The sequence below is a fragment of the Leptodactylus fuscus genome, chromosome 1 (assembly GCF_031893055.1).
Source record: "Leptodactylus fuscus isolate aLepFus1 chromosome 1, aLepFus1.hap2, whole genome shotgun sequence".
Lineage (NCBI taxonomy): Eukaryota > Metazoa > Chordata > Amphibia > Anura > Leptodactylidae > Leptodactylus > Leptodactylus fuscus.
Window position 1 is genome coordinate 172,812,877 of NC_134265.1, and position 18,636 is coordinate 172,831,512.

Here is an 18,636-nt window from a genome sequence, read left to right on the forward strand (position 1 = left end):
ATCTCACATATACACAATAATACAGGGCAAAAAAGTTAGTAGTTATATATTTCCAAATGTTCCTTTTGTGTTTCAAGCATATTTGAGATAATTTTAGCATATTTGAGTAACTTAGACAATTTACAAGTTTATCAAGTTTATAAGCGAATTTTGGAAATTTTGAGTGTGTGATTTTTTTTTTCCTGTACCAAGCTATGTTTGCAGACAGGAATAGGTGACATAATGACAGAACCTCCCATTAAATGACCCAATTTGTAAAACTAGACCCCTTCAGGTATCCTTTGAGGGGTATAGTGAGCATTTTGATCAAACAAATATTGTTTTGCAAGAATTATTACAAATGACGAAAAAAATTGCATTTTCATTTTCTTCAAATATATGTCATTTTAAAGCCAGTTTTTTTGCACACAACAAATCAAAAAGAAGAAAAACACCCCAAAATATATCACCCCACTTCTTCCGTGTTAAAAAATGTCCATTTTGTGGCCTTAGTCCTATGTACGCACATACAGTAGGGCCCAAGAGGTAGGGAGGGCCAAATGGATTTCAAAACACAAATTTTGCTTGCAGATATTTTATGTCCATTGCACATTCAAACAAGATTTGAGTTACCAAAGCAATTGAAAACCCCCATAAATGACACCATTTTATAAACTAGACCCCTTAGGGTATTCATTGAGGGGTATAGAGAGTACTTTGACCCTATAAGTTTTGAGAAAATTTGCGTCAAACAAAAAAAATTTCATATTTTTTACACAAGTGTCATTTTATAGGCCGTTTTTTTTTTTTGCACATAATACAAGAAAATGAAGAAAAACACCCCAAAATAGATGACCCCATTTCTCCCATGGTCAAAAATGTACACTTTGTGGTCTTAATCCCATGTACGGACGCACAGTAGGGCCCAAAAAGAAGGGAGCACCAACTGGATTTCAAGACACAATTTTTGCTTCTAAATGTTTCAGGCCCATTGCTCATTTAAACAAGATTTGAGTTACCAAAATAATTGAAAACCCCAATAAATGACCCCATTTTATAAACTAGACCCCTTGAGGTATTCATTGAGGGGTATAGTGAGTATTTTGACCCCATAGGTTTTAAGACTTTGCGTCAAACAAAAAATTCTCATATTTTTTACATTAAAGAGTAATTTTAAAGGCAGTTTTTTTGCACATAACACATGAAAATGAAGAAAAACACCCCAAAATAGATGTCCCCATTTCTCCCGTGTTCAAAAATGTACACTTTGTGGCCTTAATTCTATGTACGGACGCACGGCAGGGCCCAAAAAGAAGGGATCACCAACTGGATTTCAAGACACAAATTTTGCTTGCAGATATTTTAGGCCCATTGCACATTCAAACAATATTTGAGATACCAAAACAATTGAAACCCCCCATAAATGACCCCATTTTATAAACTAGACCCCTTAAGGTATTCATTGAGGGGTATAGTGAACATTTTGACCCTATAGCCATTTCACAGATTTTACTAACTTAGGGATGTGTAGGTTAAAAATTACTAAAATGTCCCTTTATCCCCAAAGTTTTCATTTTCACAAGGGGTTAAAGGAGAGAAAGCCCCCCACAGTTTGTTACACAATTTCTCCTGAACACGGCAATACCCCATATGTGGCCATAATCTGCTGTATGGGTACATGTTGGGGCTCAGAATGGAATGAGCGCTATTTGGCTTTTGGAGGGCAGATGTTGCTGGAATAGTTTTCAGGTTCCATGTCGCATTAGCTGAGCCCCTAAAGTATCAATACAATGGAAACCCCACAAAAGTGACCCCATTTTAAAAACTACACCCATCAAGGAATGTATCAAGGGGTATTATCATTTTGAGCCTAAAAATGCTTCCCAAAAATTAATGTACAAAATGAAAATTGAAATTTTTAAAGAAATATGCCATTTTGGTGCCCAATACGTTGCCCCCACTTTATGTTGTCAGAGACCTGCACTCCTAAAACTATTAAGGGGCCATCCCGGGTAGAAAAAGTTATATATGTGGGTGTACACTGCTGCTTGGGCACACAGCAGGGCTCAGAAGGGAAGGAGCAGTGGGCTTTTTAGCTATTGGGGTACAGTGTTAGAGGGACTTTCGGGGCGCCATGTTGCTTTTGCAGAGCCCTGGAGGTGCCAGTAAACTGGAATTCGCCAATAAGTGACCCCCATTTTGTAGGGGAGATTTTAGAGTCTCAGCAAATATGACATGGTGTCCAAAAACCAACAATCTAAATCTGCACTCCAAAAGCACATATCGCTCCTTCACATCTGCGCCCTGCTGTGTACCCAAATGGCAGTGTATGCCGACATGTATGACACTGGTGTACCCCGGATAACAGACTTAAAGGGGTATTCCCACCTCACATACTCAGCAGTCTTCACTCTTGTAAAATCTTCTTTCTTCCTGGTTGCTTGCATCTTTGGTGGGCGGGGTTTCACAGGCAACCTGCCGTTTAGCTCCGCCCCCAAATTCGCGTGTAGCTCCACCCACCCACATTGGACTATGAAGTACAGGCAGCAGCAACTCCATTCTGTGTTACATACAGAGACTGCCTGTCTCTGCCATAATGAACACAATTGAATTAGCTAGCCTGATAACTGGGAGAACAGAAGAAATGAATGAAAGCAGCTCCTCTCCTCTATCTGAGAGCAGGGAGCTAGGTCACATGGTGTAGACACAGGATTAGCTAGATACACAGGCTGGCTCCCTGCACTTAGCCCCTCCTCCCTCCCCCCTGAGAGCAGCAGATACATCACTTGACTCAGGAGCAGCTAGGTCAGGGCTGTGGCCACAAAAAATTGAATAAAGTAAGATAGTGGACAAACAAAGCAGTTTTGCTGAAGCAATGTATTTAGGAAAAGTCTTACATCCACATTAACCAGCAGTATAGATAGGATCCTTGTGATGGGACAACCCCTTTAATGCCATATGTAGGTAGAAAGGCTGTTTGGACACAGCCGGGCACAGAAGGAAAGGAGCGCTATATTGGTTTTTGGAGCACAGTTTGGTTTTAGGACACCATGCCACTTTTGCAAAGCCCCTGAATTGTCAATAAAGTGGAATCTGCAGACATGTCACCCCATTTTGGACACTACCCCACTGATGGCATTTATCAAGTGGCGTAGCGAGCATTTTAACCCTTGAGGGTTGCATTTATTTGGTTTCCAGAAATGAAATTGCGGCTGATAATGAGAAGTTAAAAATGAAGTTTTCCAGAGATTCGCCATTTCAGTATCTGATATGTTGTGCCCAACTTATGTCAGCAGAGATACACACTCCAAAAACTGGTAAGCGGGTATCCCGGGCATAACAGCTTTTAGAGCGTTCATCTCTGATACAAGTCGGGCACAACATATTACGCACTGAAATGACGGATTCTTGGAAAAATTGTCATTTTCACCTCTCACAGACAGCTTTGTATTCATTTATGGATAATATGTTATAGCAACACTTGGGGGTTAAAAATGCTCTCTGTACCCCTGGATAAATTCTTCAGGGGTGTAGTTTCCAAAATAAGGTCACATATCTGGGGATTCCACTTTACTGGCGCTCAGCTCTGCAAAAGTGTCATGGCATCCAAAAACCAAACCGTCTGTGCTCCAAAAACCCAATAACCCTTCTTCCCTTCTGTGTCCGGCTGTGCCCTAATATCAGTTTATACCCACATATGACATTACGTCCGTTATCCTGGGTACACCAGTGTCATACATGTGGCATAAACTGCAGTTTGGGCGCACAGCAGGGCGCAGAAGGGAAGGAGCACTATGCGACTTTTAGAGTACAGATTCAGATGTTTGGTATCCGGACGCCATGTCATGTTTGTAGAGCCTATAACGTACCAGAAAACTGGATTCCCCAAAGGAGTCACCCCATTTTGAAAACTGCACCCCTCAAAGAATGTATCAGGGGGTGTAGTGAGTATTAGTACCCCGGACGTGATTGCACAGGGGATGGCGAAGGGGAATATATAAGCGGTGCGGAGAACATTGCAAACACCACATTCCCTACTATGTCCCATGATTGGGTGAGTCACTCTGGGGTCACTTCCGGTGTCTTTTCCCTCGTAAGCTGTAAATCTGGGGTGTCCCCTGATATTCGCTCACACAGCTTATATATTCCCTTCCTGCCGCAGCCAGTTGTATTCTAATGATTTGGCGATTTTGGGGTTGTTCGTCTTCACATTACAAGATGCTATATTTTCTTTATTTTTCTGGTGACGTGGCCATATAAGGGCTTGTTGTTTGCGGGATGTGATGCATTTTGTAATGACACCATTTTTGGGTGCCTACAACTTATTGAATACATTTTATTAACCCTTTTTTGCTGGATTTTTTTTAAAGAAAAATCAATCCTGGCATTGCATTCTACCTTTTAAATTTTTTGCCATGTAGCGTACAATATAAGCAACATGTGACCTTTATTCTGCGGGTCGGTACGATTACGGCGATACCTCATTTATAGTATTTTTTTTATGCGATACTAATTCTGTAGAATAAAAACACATTTAGGGACATAAATCAATGTTTTTTGCATCGCCATCTTCTGAGAGGCGTAACATTTTTATTTTTCGGTTGACAGTGTTGGTTGAGGGCTTATTTTTTGCGGGACAATGTGCGCTTTTTATTGGTACTGTTGTGGGGTGCATATGACTTTTTGATCACTTTTTATAGCATATTTTGTAAGGTGAGATGGCGAAAAATCACTACTTCCGGCGGGTTTTTTTCGGGGGGGTTTTCCGACGTTCACTGTATACATTAAATATTGTTGGAGTTTTATTGCTCAGATTGTTACGGACGCAACGATACCAAATATGTATTGTTTTTATTAAGTTTTAGGTATTTTTAAATATATATTTATAATATATATTTTTATAGAAAAAAGGAAATTTTGGGGCTTTATAAGTTTATTCATTTTTATCAGACACTATTTATTTTTCACTTTTTTTTTTTTTTTTTACTTTTACACTTTTTACTTTAGAAAACTTGAATTAGTGATGCCTTGATAAAAGCATCACTAATTCTCTATTAGACGCTGCAGGACACAGCTGTCAGTGTCTTGCAGCGTCTGGAGGAAGTCAGACGCAGGGGCTGCCTGCGTCTGACTTCCTCTTAAAGCGGCAGGATCAACCAGGTATTGGGGGTCTCTTGGAGCTTGGGGTCACTGGCCAGACCCCAGGCTCCATGTTAGAGACATCGGCACCCCTCGATCTCGCCGCGGGGGGTGCCGATTCGGCCGGCACCGTCACGGAACCGCTTCAGTTCCGTGATCATGTTTGATCACGGAACTAAAGGGGTTAAAACCCCCCGATCGGAGCCCCCTCCGATGGGGGGTAATGGAGCAGGGTCTTAGCTGTCAGATACAGCTAAGATCCGCTGAAATTACATCGGCACTGACAGGGAATCCTTCCCTGACTGCCCGACGTAATTTTACTATAGGGCAGTCAGGAAGGACCTGCAAGTGCCGACGTAATTTTACTATGGGCCGGTCGTTAAGGGGTTAAAGAACATTAAAGTTCAATATTGTAAAAACTTAAGATACTTAGTTCTGTCAAAATCTCACTCTCTCATAGATAGATAGATAGATAGATATTATATACTAGCTGGTACCCGTGACTTCGTCTGCGGTGATTGTAGAATTGAGTATATACAGGCGCGGGTAAGGTTTTAGTAGTGTGTATAAGGTATGGGATATGAAATGTAACTTTGTATCTTGTGTTTGTTGTAATTCTGAGAACACATGAGACTTTTGTGTTGAACGTAATTTGTATTTCAGCTGCTATACGGTGTTCTGAGAAACTGTACATAGTGTCTTTGGTACAGAGGTATTACAAGTGAATATACTTCGATATACAACATTGTATGATTTGTTATTTTCTGCCAGTACATGTAAGTTTTGGGCACAGGATACTCTTGCGCAAGCCACATAAAGTTGTACATGTGAGAAGCATGGTGGGGCCAAATGTATTCCTGCTACTTTCAGCGTTTGTCCTTGGGATTTATTAATGGTCATTGTAAAAGCCAAGTTAAGGGGAAATTGTAGTCATTTGAATTGAAATGGGAAATGATTTGGTATAATTGGAATGTGTGGGGTTAACACACTGTCACCTTTAGCTGCTCCTGTAAGAATAGTGGCTTCAATGATATTTGTTCCTAGTTGTGTGACACGTAGCCTCGTGCCATTACACAATCGGGGTGCATCGAGATTACGCATGAGTAGAACAGGGAACACGTTCTGGAAGTGGCTAACATGCGCATGCTCCTGTCAACACAGTGGAGTGGCTGGGTGGGCGGTGTCACGGATCGTCAGAGCGGTGGGGGTCAGCCAAGATGGCTGCTCCGCAGCGTTGAAGAGGTAGTCTCCTGGAGTATCGTTAAAGTGAGGGGCAAAGTGGTAAAGTATATGTATATGAGATTGTGTGGGGTTAGGGGATAGGCTGTAGAAGGTAATATGAATTTTGTGGCTTGCTATGGTCCAAAGTGTGTGATTGCAGAGATGGTGATGTGAGTTTGGGTTTTGTGGGGGTCCTGGGAAAAACGTATGTGCGCTATTGTGACGAAAAGTAGCCTATTACGCAATCCAGTGTAGTAACTATGTTTGTGGAAAATTTCAGCCAAATCAGTGGAGCGGATTTTGCGTGATTGAGGACAAACATCCAAACACACAAACTTTCACATTTATATATATATTTGTTTCTGGGAAATCTGGATGACAACCAAGGCAGCCACCATTACAAGCTGCATGGAAGACGTCTGTTTTCCTTGTGTCATGACTGAAAAACTCTTTATTGTAAATATGGGAAGTGGTGCACTATTGTCACATAAATAGGTAGATATACCATTCAGAACTCTAAAAATTCTGACCCACAAGTCAGCGCACTATTTTTTTTTTTCTAGCTAAATTACGTAAAACTTTAGATGTGTACTGAGCATAAAGGGACTATTACCCGGTCCAAATTTTAAGAACAAGTGTTTCTAAGCAATATAAAAGATGAAAGAGTGTTGTCACCACACTGTTCTCTGTAATGCCCTGTTCACATCAGCGTTTGGATTCCATCCAGGGGAGTCTGCATGGGGACCTCTCCCCCCGAACAGAATACCAAACGCAAGTGCAAAGTGCTGTGCTGTAAAAGCGCACAACCCCATAGACTATAATGGGGTCATTGTGCGTACCACCAGATCTCCACAGGGATCGTGCGGACAGGAAAGTAGTTCACAATCTACTTTCCTGTCCGCATGATTCGTGCGGGCAGCGCGTGGCAAGCACTCGGACCCCATTATAGTCTATGGAGTCCGTATGCTTTTACAGCACAGCGCTTTGCACTTGTGTTTAGTATTCCGTTCGGGGGGTCTCCATGCAGACTCTCCCCAGACGGAATACAAAAGCAGGTGTGAACCAACCCTAAACTGGCAATAGAAAACCTTCCTCCCCCATGTACTTTACATGGGCCTGTGCTCCACCTAAATATCAGATCTAATTAACAGTGAGTTTTCTGCATTTATAGTGAATAACGGAGATCAATAAATGTTTGACAAGGCCCACATTTACTATTGGGATTACAACTGGACTCTGCCACAAATGCTATCTATATTATTTCCAGAGATACCTCTGGTTTAAAACACTGTCAGGATTGGGATATTTATTTATATCATATTTATTATGCAGCTGCATATAAATACCACAATTCAGACTGTCTATCCACCAAGGATATCTCCAGAAATAGATAGCACTGCAACCTTAGTGTCATGTAAAAGAAGAGAATCTATTGTTTCATAGAATAACAATATGCTTTATAACACCGGAGGTATAACTGTTGACCCTCCCTCCCACTCTCTACATATTACACAGCCCTGTACTCCTTACACAGCAACATTCAATTCGAGGCAGGGACAGCTCTCAATACTGAAGCAAGGGGAAGAATGAAGAGTTCAGGATTTCAGAGAGGAGTTAAAAATGTGATAATTATATTAAAAAGATTATTACTGATACAAATACTACCAGGAAATTAAAAGTTTCCTGAAAGCTTAGTTACGCTTTAATGGAATTCTTATAACGTTGTAGACAAAGTGAAGATGTCTGAAACTGGTATTTAGCTGAAATCGGCAGTCATGGGCTCAGATAATAAGTGCAAAATGATTTCCTGCCCTGTGCTTATAAGTCTGGCAAGTGTGGTGAATTCAATACATCTTCATAGTATCCTGTGATTCTTCGTCTTGCCACTACCGGAGTCAGGGGTCTCATACTATATCCACCCCTCTCTCTCCTCCCGTCTCCTCATTACTCCCCTCTCCGCCATACTTACCTGTCCTTCCTGCTGTCTCCTGTTAGGTTGCGTCATCAGTGAGGCGCAGCGAGCGATTGTGGACTATTGTGCATGCGCGAGCTGCCGTCATAGAGATGGCTGCTGGCGGTGAAGTGGATGGCTAGATCGGGAAAAAGGGAGAGGTAGTGTTTTGAAAGGGAGGGGGACAGTGAGTGTGAGAGGGGGTGTGGTGATGGATATCGAGTACTCTAATAATGGCTGCTGAGGGTGTAGTAGGCGGGCTAGCTAAGGAAACAGGGATGGGGGAGTGTGTGTAAGGGAGGGGGTCAGTCAGTTAGAGATATAGGAGAAGTGAGGCAATCTGGAACTTGTAGGGAACACAGAAGAGGAAGACAGGGATATAAACAAATGCAGAGGATGCAATGAGCTCATTGAGAACCCCAGAAATCATTCAAAACACTTTTAAAGGTGTTTGGTGGTATTTATTAACCCATTAACAGTCCTATTTTGTAAAATGTTTTTTTTTGCCCGAAAAATCCCTTTAAACGCCAACATGTTAAATGCACGCCTCCTAGTATGTAACTTACCTCTTAAGCCCTGCAAACATCTGTCTATCTCGTCAACACCAGCAGGACCTAGTGAATGTAGCCCCCTAATGTTGATCACTGATTTCTGGCCACAAAACTATGACACAACAGAATAGGTGGCCTACACTACTAAACCAGAGTATGGTATGCGTAGTATACTGTGTAGATGTCCTGTGAAATGCTGAGACAAGCTATCACAATGCTATGCTTCTGTCAAATGCACTTCAATGATGGCAACTAAGCATTGTATTGTTCTAGTAGCTGTACATTGGAAATATCACTACTGACCCCCTTTACAATGTATTTAAAAGGGGCAGCTCATGTGGTTAAAACTGGATCAAAATCTTGCATGATATTTGTTGCTTTATTGGATTTTTGTGTCACGGCGATCTAGATAAACATAGATTTCTGATACACCAGGAGTGCTCACACTTTTTCAGCATGTGAGCTACTTTATTATCTGACCAAGGGATAAGACCTACTACCCACTTCTTGTGGGCGGGGCCGGGCATATGGGCGGGGTCAGGCGGAGCATGAGAGCAGGAGACAGCGGCGTTCAGGGATCCCCGATGTCTGCTTGTTCACAGCGCAGGCTGAGAGTTATCTCTGGACACTGGCAGGCTGGGGCTGCGGCAGCCCTGCCTGCCAGTGTCCGGAGATGACTCTCAGCCTGCGCTGTGAACAAGCAGCTCCCTTCATCCCTAAGAGCGAGTCATCCCCCGGAGCTGCTGCTGCCTGGCCTGCAAGTGTCCGGAGTGCTTGTTCACAGCTCAGGCTGAGAGTCATCTCCGGAGACTTGCAGGCGGGGCCTGCAGACACCGGGGATCCCTGGTTGCATCCCGCGATCGACCCATACGTCCTTCGCAATCGACCGGTAGATCGCGATCGACGTATTGGGCACCCCTGTGATACACTAAGTAATTTAGAAGGTAGGCGGTGGGTTTAGCCTACATTAGAAATATCATTTTTATTCCAGATTACCCCTAAGTGAAGATTTTCAACATTGGGAAAACGATGGATCCTACATAAATCTACAATGTTCATTCCATATAGCCAAATAGCGGTTGTGTTGGACATTTTTGGCGTCTGCTGGCTGCAATTGTTTGTGTGTGTGATTTACTTACACACCTGTGGGGGATTTGTGTATTGTGGGCATGTGATTTCAAAATACAAATGGTCAGAAACCCTGTGGATTAGGGGAAACGTTTGTAGAACAAACATGATTTTGTATCACAAACATGTGCGTCATATTCTCTTCATGCAAAAAAACAAAGCATATAAAAATGAATCATAAAAAACCTTTTAACGCTAGGTTCACACCTGCATTCATGTCTCCATTCTATGGTTTCCGTCTTCTGCATGGCAGAAGACGGAAACCATAGACCGGGTCCGGCCGTGAGCGGCGGTGAGCGTTTTAGGCTCTCCGCCGCGAAACCGGATTTTTTAATCCGGACACAGAGTAGTGCATGTCCGACTCTGTGTCCGGATTATAAAACCCGGTTTCGCGGCGGAGAGCGCAAAACGCTCACTGCCGCTCACGGCCGGACAGCTTTCTCACCCATTCAAATGAATGGGTGAGAAAGTCTCCTGCAGGCTTCCGTCTCCTGCATCTGTTTTATGCAGGAAACGGAAACCTGCAATAAGGACAGATGAACGCTGATGTGAATGAGCCCTTAGTATAAAATAGGTTTTATTTTACCTTATCACATGAAAGTTTCATAAAGCTGACAATTTTATTTGTTTCATTTCCACGTGAAGGCTGGATCTGGCTAAGCCACAATTACCTTGGTTCTAGCACCCTTTAGACCTCCAACTGTTAATAGTCACTTAAGACTCGCAACCATGTTTGTTTGGGTTTTTTTTAAATGTAGATTGTGAGCCTCATGTAGGGGCCTCATTTTTTTCCGTATCAGTATGTCTTTGTTAAATGAAATCCACACAAATACGGGGAGAACATACAAACTTCTTGCAGATGTTGTTCCTGGTGGGATTCGAACCCAGGATTCCAGCACTGCAAGGCTGCAGTGCTAACCACTAAGCCACTGTGTTGCCCCAAACTCACAACCATGTTGTGACTATTGGTTGAAAGGAAGTTACCTGCTATAGGCCAGGAACCAATAGGCAGACCAAAGTGGATATTTGGTCAATTGGGCTAGTAACATGCCAGTGACCTCAGATATGGTGAACCGTAGATAACTATACATGGGTGCCCTGGGAAGAATAAAAAGTTGGACTACAGGCCCTATTGGACCTGCTCTGGTATATCAAAGGGACTGTCTCCATACATCAGTTTTTTTTTTTTTGTTTTTTTTTTTGGGGGGGGGTATACACCTAATGGACATCTTGTGGTATTTTAAGACTCCGCACAATAAAAGTAAAGTTTCATTAAGATTTTCATCAAGACTCTGTGAATTCTGTACGTCAGAGAGGACCAGAGAAAAAAAAGAGGATCACCACCCTCAGTCCAACGTCAACAATAGGTAATCTTTATTTGTATCGAAAGACACTACACGTATACTGCCCTTTTTTCAAGTGTATAGACTGTCTTTCGTCAAGCTGGATGCTCCAGCATGTGACAGTGAGGAGATATCTCCAGCACAGGGGAAATACTGAGAAAGCAGAAATTAAGTGCCCTGTCAGTTTTCTAGTGGTATATAATGCCGTACATCGATAGGAACATCAAAGGTCCACTTTAAGTGTCAACTTCCTATACATGCATAGTCAACGGGTGATCAGCAACCAGTTAAAGGGAGTCTGGCACCAGAACCCAGCATATCAATTCTAACCTATCTGTTTTTCTTTTGTGAATCGGTGCCCCAGTTGCCAAGATATCACCGTTTTTATCAATGTCCAAATGACACCGTCACTGTTGCTTCAATTAACTCTTTGCATATCGACAACAATTGCAATATCTTGACAATGGGGGCACCAATTCGCCAGAGCTCCCCCTGAGAAGGCAGGGAAGGTTTATTACCGTCCCTGCTTTCCCGATCACTGTGTACACATCTCTCAATGAGCACTGTATACACACAGCTATGGGAACTGCCATGATACAGCTCCCCTCTGATTGAGGCCAGGTTCACATCGGCATTCGGTAATCCGTGCAGGGAGTCCGCATGGGGACCCCCCTGAATGGAATACCGAACGCATTGGCAAGAGGTGAGCTTATGAAAGCACACAGACCCCATAGACTATAAAGGGGTCCGTGTGCATTCTGCGCAGTGTCTGCGTGGAACATGTGTCCAGAAAAGTACTTCATGATCTACTTTCCTGTCCACATGACTCGTAGGGAGACTGTGCAGAAAGCACACAGACCCCATTTATAGTCTATGGGGTCTGTGTGCTTTCACTGCTCACCGCTTATCAGTGCGTTTGATAGTCTGTTCGGGAACTCCCCATGCAGACTCCCCGAACGGATTACCGAATGCAGATGTGAACCAGGCTTTAGTGGTCACGTGATCTGCTGGTATTAGGGCCCGTGCACACGGAGTTAATGCGAGATCATTTTAGCACAATATACGTGTATAGAATACACGTGTAAAAATAACACTCCCTTTGACTTCAATAAAAAATTTTACACGTGTAAAAAATGAGTCAAAATCCGCGCCAAAAACCGCAATGCATATTTTAACACGTTTTTATACACGTGTAAAAAATTTCATTGACGTATTCTATACACTTGTATTATGCTAAAATGCGCTCGCGTTAACTCTGTTTACACGAGCCCTAGGGTGCATTTACACGGAGGAAAAAGGTGAGGAATTTGGTGTGGAATTTTCCACGCCGAAAAAAAACAAAAAACCTCTCATTGATTTCAATGGGTTCTGCTAGCTTTTTTTTTTTTTCCGCTAGCAGAAATCAATGGGAGGCTTTTTTTTCAGCGTGGAAAATTCCACACCAAATTCCTCACTACTTTCCTCTGTGTGAATGGACCCTTAGGGGCTGTAAGAGCTGTTGGCTCCTACAGAACCCATATCAGCTCTATAGTTGTGGGCAGGGGGCTGAATTCCTCCTGCAACCGGAGCTAAATGTATCAGCCCCAGTTACAGGGGAAATCATCCTCACCCATCAAAGAAAAAAAGATCAGATGTCCCCAAAGGTCTATTATTACTTATGGGGGCACAGTATAAAAAAAACAACTAATTTTATAAAAGTAAAATAACTTGTCAATTACAGGTTGTAGATCCACCCCCAACATACAAAATAAAAATTACTGTTGGGGAGAGGAAAAAATATTTTATAAAGTTTTTTTTTTTTTTTTTTAATAGCACTATGTGCTATTAAATGAAAAAAAATAAAATTAAAAGTGAAAGACACGTTTTTCCTCCTATGTTTATATTTTCCCATATATTAAAAAAATAAAGCCCTATGTGCCACTCAAAAAAATACACAGAAATTAGTTGAATAACCCAAATGATAAGATTGTTATAGATCTCAAAACCGCACATACAAACAAAAAAACAACCAAAAATGTGTCTGGTCCTGAACCAGAAATTGGCCTGGTACTGAAGAGGTTAATAATGTGCTGTACAATTTTGTTGCACTATATATATATATATATATATATATATACTAGAGGGAGGACCCGGCTTTGCACGGGTATATTACATTTTATGTTTGTGTACTGGCCCCATAAGAAATGTCCAATTTTGCACTGGTGTATTTTGTATGTGGTTTGTGTGTATGTCCATAAGCGTCATGTGATTATGTGGATCTCATTTTGGATATCAGTGAAAAACCTATGATCAGTTGTTATGGATACCTGGAGTAAAGCTGTATCTAATCCTTCCCCGTGTAGTACTGTGTTTAGACTCAAGTATCTAATCCTTGTTGGTGTGGTACTGTTTGCAGATGCACATATCTAATCCTCCGGCGTGTGGTACTGTGTGCAGATGTGTGTATCTAATCCTCCCCTGTGTGGCATTGTGTGAAGAGGCACGTATCTAATCCTCCAGTAAGTGAAACTGTGTGCAGACGTGCATATCTAATCTTACGGTATGTGGTACTATGTGCTGATGAGCGTATCTAATCTTCTGGCGTTGTGGTACCGTGTGCAGACAGGTGTATCTAATCCTCTGGCGTGAGGTACTTTGTGCAGATGCGCGTATCTAATCCTCCCCAGTGTGGTACTGTGTGCTGAGACGCGTATCTAATTATCTGGCATGTGGTACTGTGTGCAGAGGCATGTATCTAATCCTCCAAAGTGTGGTACTGTGTGAAGAGGCGCGTATCTAATCCTACGGCGTGTGGAACTGTGTGTAGACACGCGTATCTAATCCTACAGCATGTGGTACTGTATGCAGACGCATGTATCTAATCCTATAGCGTGTACAACTGTGTGAAGACGTGCGTATCTCATCGTCTGGCATGTGAAACTGTAAGCAGACGCGTGTATCTAATCCTACGGCATGTAGTACTGTGTGCAGACGTGCTTATCTAATCCTCTGGTGTGTTGAACTGTGTGCAGATGTGCGTATCTAATCCTCCCTTGTGTGGTATTGTGTGAAAAGGCGCGTATCTAACCCTACGGCGTGTGTAACTGTGTGTAGACGCGCGTATCTAATCCTACGGCATGTGGTACTGTGTGCAGACGCGCGTATCTAATCCTATGGCGTGTGGTACTGTGTGCAGATGTGTGTATCTAATCCTCTGGCATGTGGTACTGTGTGCAGATGTGCATATCTAATCCTCTCCTGTGTGGTACTGTGTGCAGATGCGCGTATCTAATCCTCTGGCATGTGGTACTATGTGCAGATGAGCGTATCTAATCCTCCCCCGTGTGGTACTGTGTGCTGAGACGCGTATCTAATTCTCTGACTTGTGGTACTGTGTGCAGACACACGTATCTAATCCTCCCCTGTGTGGTATTGTGTGAAGAGGCGCGTATCTAATCCTACGGCGTGGGGAACTGTGTGTAGACACACATATCTAATCCTGCGGCATGTGGTACAGTGTGCAGATGTGCATATCTTATGCTCTGGTGTGTGGAACTGTGTGCAGACACGTGTATCTAATCCTATGGTGTGTACAACTGTCTGCAGACGCGCGTATCTAATCCTCTGGAGTGTGGAACTGTGTGTAGACGCGCGTATCTAATCCGACGACATGTGGTACTGTGTGCAGACGTGCAAATCTTTTGCTCTGGTGCGTGGAACTGTGTGCAGATGCGTGTATCCAATCCTTTGGCATGTGGTACTGTGTGCAGACGCATGTATCCAATCCCCCGGGGTGTGGTACTTTGTGCAGACGCGTGTATCTAATCCTTCGGCATGTGGAACTGTGTGCAGACACACGTATCAAATCCTTCAGTGTGTGGAACTGTTTGCAGAAGCGCGTATGTAATCCTCTGGTTTGTGGGACTGTGTGCAGACGCATGTATCCAATCCCCCGGGGTGTGGTACTTTGTGCAGACGTGTGTATCTAATCCTTCGGCATGTGGAACTGTGTGCAGACGCACGTATCAAATCCTTCAGTGTGTGGAACTGTGTGCAGAAGTGCGTATTTAATCCTCTGGTTTGTGGGACTGTGTGCAGACGCATGTATCTAATCTTCTGGAGTGTGATACTGTTTGCTGATCTGTGTATCTAATCCTCTGATGCGTGTATCTCAGCTTGGATATCAGTGTTGTATTGTGCATGTGGAGTGACCATGTGTATTGCAGTTGGAATAGGAGTGAAAGTCTTGCAGGTTTGTATTGGCTAAGGGGGGGGGGGGCACTGTGTTTGAAATGCTGTATCTCAGCAACGGTACATCCGAGTGAGTTGGAGTCTCGTCTTAAACCTTCCCGGATACCTGAAGTATCTCTGTACCAAATTTGGTGAAGATCGGTCCAGTCGTTTGGTTCGCATTAGAGCACAGACAGACAGACAGAAATTCATTTTTATAATATAGGGAGATATACACACACACATATGTTAGCATGATAAAGGCCTTAAGGTGTATAACAAGAAATGAAGTGAGAATCATTTTATTTCCAATACGTAAGACCATTCCTAACACATTCTCACCAGTGAAAGAATAACAATTCCTATAAAGATTGTGTGTGAGGTAAACTGAAACTAGCAGAGCAATGAGCTATGCTAACATCGAAAATAAAGCTACCAAAGCATCATCACTGAGGACACACTACAACGGAACCTACCAAAATATGCCATACCCGCATATGTATCAACCCTAACCCTAGCATAAAGCATGACATCACACACCTGCCACTATCGTCATGTAACCCAGTCATCACGCACACATCATTACACAGTGCACACGTTACCTTTTACTTCCAAATGAACTCCAGGATGCGGCAACTAGTGAGGCCTGGACGTGACGTCACCACACGCTCAACTCCAATTGGCCTTAGCCCTGACGCGGGAAATAGACGGGGCGGACTTGCTTTGATTTTGTGCGCGGTGATTGGCCTGGGCGAGTGAAGGAAAGGAAGTAGAGGAGAACGTGTGCAGCTCCACTAGAGAAGCGCAGTGAATGATTTGCAGCGCTAGCCCCTCGGTTTCTATGTACATGTATTGTATATCTCGAGGTTGATTCTCTGTCAGTAGTTCAGCCTGAGACCTGAGTAAATGCCGACAATCAATCAGGGCATGCAATTCAGTTCTAGAGGGAAAGAGTGTACGAATAAATATGTCCTCAGCATGGTTAGTGAGCTGAAGTCCAGCCGCCATTTGCCTGGAGGCAAAGCTCTTATTCTGCAGTATTACGCAGCAGTAGCATTAAAAGGCCAGGTGTGATGAGGTCTGAGCTGCCCTGCGGTTTATCCCTGACTACCTATGTGGAAAATGATAAACTGTATCGGGAACTGCAAAATACTAAGTGGGGGTGGGGGGCTTTGTATGCACAGCAATGGAATGTATTGCACTACCTAAAGCCTATGTGTAGCCTGACAGAAACTGCAGCACAGCATGTTCTAACTAATTTATTTGTCACTAGCTGGTACCCGCGACTTCGTCTGCGGTGATAGTAGACGTGGGTAAATACAGGCACGGGTAAGGTTTTGTGTGAAAAACTGTACATAGTGTCTTTGGGACAGAGGTATTTCGAGTTAATATACCTCAATATACGACATTGTATGATTTGTTATTTTCCGCCAGTACATGTAAGTTTTGGGCACAGGATACTCTTGAGCAAGCCACATAAAGTTGTACATGTGAGAAGCATGGTGGGGCCAAATGTCTTCCTGCTACTTTCAGCGTTTGCCCTTGGGATTTATTAATGGTCATTGTAAAAGCCAATTTAAGGGGAAATTGTAGTCGTTTGAATTGAAATGGGAAATTATTTGGTATAATTGGAATGCGTGGGGTTAACACACTGTCACCTTTAGCTGCTCCTGTAAGAATAGTATTTGTTCCTAGTTGTGTGACCCGTAGCCTCGTGCCATTACACAATCTGGGTACATCCAGATTACGCATGAGTAGAACAGGGACTCCAATCTTGAGTTCTAGTTTATGTGAAGGGACTCCGGGTAATTCTATGGAGTTGATGAATTCCACAGGGTAACTTGTAGTCTCTTCAGAGGTTAATATTGTGTCAATTGATTTGTAGATTGACCAAGTAACTGTTGTAATATCTTTTGGTTGATTTTACTTACGGAGTCATTTTTGGGTGCTAGTAGTGCTCTTTCGCATAACCATTCTTCGTTGGTGATATTTGTTTGCAAAGATGGGAAAACGTGTAATAAGTTGTTCTTCAGTGGTGACGGGATGGCAAAAATCGTTAGTAAGTTGAATTCGGCCATCTAAGGGTGCATTCACACTACGTTTACGGCAGCTTATTCTGAACGTAAAACACGTTCAGAATAAGCGGCGTATAAAGCAGTTCCATTCATTTCTATGGGAGCCGGCATACGAGCACTCCCCATAGAAATGAATGGGCTGCTTCTTTCACTGCAAGCAGTCCCATTGAAGTGAATGGGAAGTGCCGGCGTATACGGCAAGCTCTGCTCATGCCGAGCCGTACACGCCGGCACTTCCCATTCACTTCAATGGGACTGCTCGCAGTGAAAGAAGCAGCCCATTCATTTCTATGGGGAGCGCTCGTATGCCGGCTCCCATAGAAATGAATGGAGCTGCTTTATACGCCGCTTATTTTGAACGTGTTTTACGTTCAGAATAAGCTGCCGTAAACGTAGTGTGAATGCACCCTAAGTCTGTTTGTAGTCGGCCGTCTCCGATTTCCATCAACTTTGAGGCAAAGGCACCTGATTGTAAATCATTGTATAGGTGGACACGCATGTTGCATGTTAGGTGTAGTTTTTGTACTTTTGACCAGAGTGGTGATGCTTTTATACATGCATTCATCTCATCCGCTGGTGTACCTCTTTCGATGACGGGTAGGGTTTGTCTGAAATCACCAGCAAGTAAGACGACCATACCTCCCATTATAGCTTTATTGGTGCGAATATCTTGAAGCGTGTGGTTTAATGCTTCGACAGCGCGCTTATGTGACATGGTGCACTCGTCCCATACAATTAGCTTACACTGTTGTAAAAGAGTGCCGCGGCTGTTATTTTTGGTGATGTTGCATGTAGGAGCTTTGTCACTGTTAAGATTGAGTGGTAATTTAAAAGTTGACTGGGCTGTTTGACCACCATTGAGCAAGGTTGCTGCAACACCTGAGGAGGCTACAGCTAGGGCTATGTTGTGGTCTTTGCGAAGGGAGGCCAGTAGGAGGTTGAGTACAAATGTTTTACCAGTTCCTACTGGAGCATCAAGGAAGAAGAGTCCTCCATTGCCACTATTTACGCAGTCGATGATTGAATTATAGACGTGACGT

At 43.1% G+C, this 18,636-nt stretch overlaps 1 protein-coding gene across 1 annotated transcript in view; it reads right to left on the reverse strand.

The window, feature by feature from the left end:
- FOCAD (focadhesin) overlaps positions 1-16,256 on the reverse strand; it is a 196,459-nt gene extending 180,203 nt beyond the window's left edge. The window contains exon 1 of the mRNA XM_075279906.1: positions 16,124-16,256. The gene's annotated coding sequence lies outside the window, so the exon portion shown is untranslated. The remainder of the gene's footprint in view (positions 1-16,123) is intronic.
- Between the last annotated feature and the right edge of the window lie 2,380 nt (positions 16,257-18,636).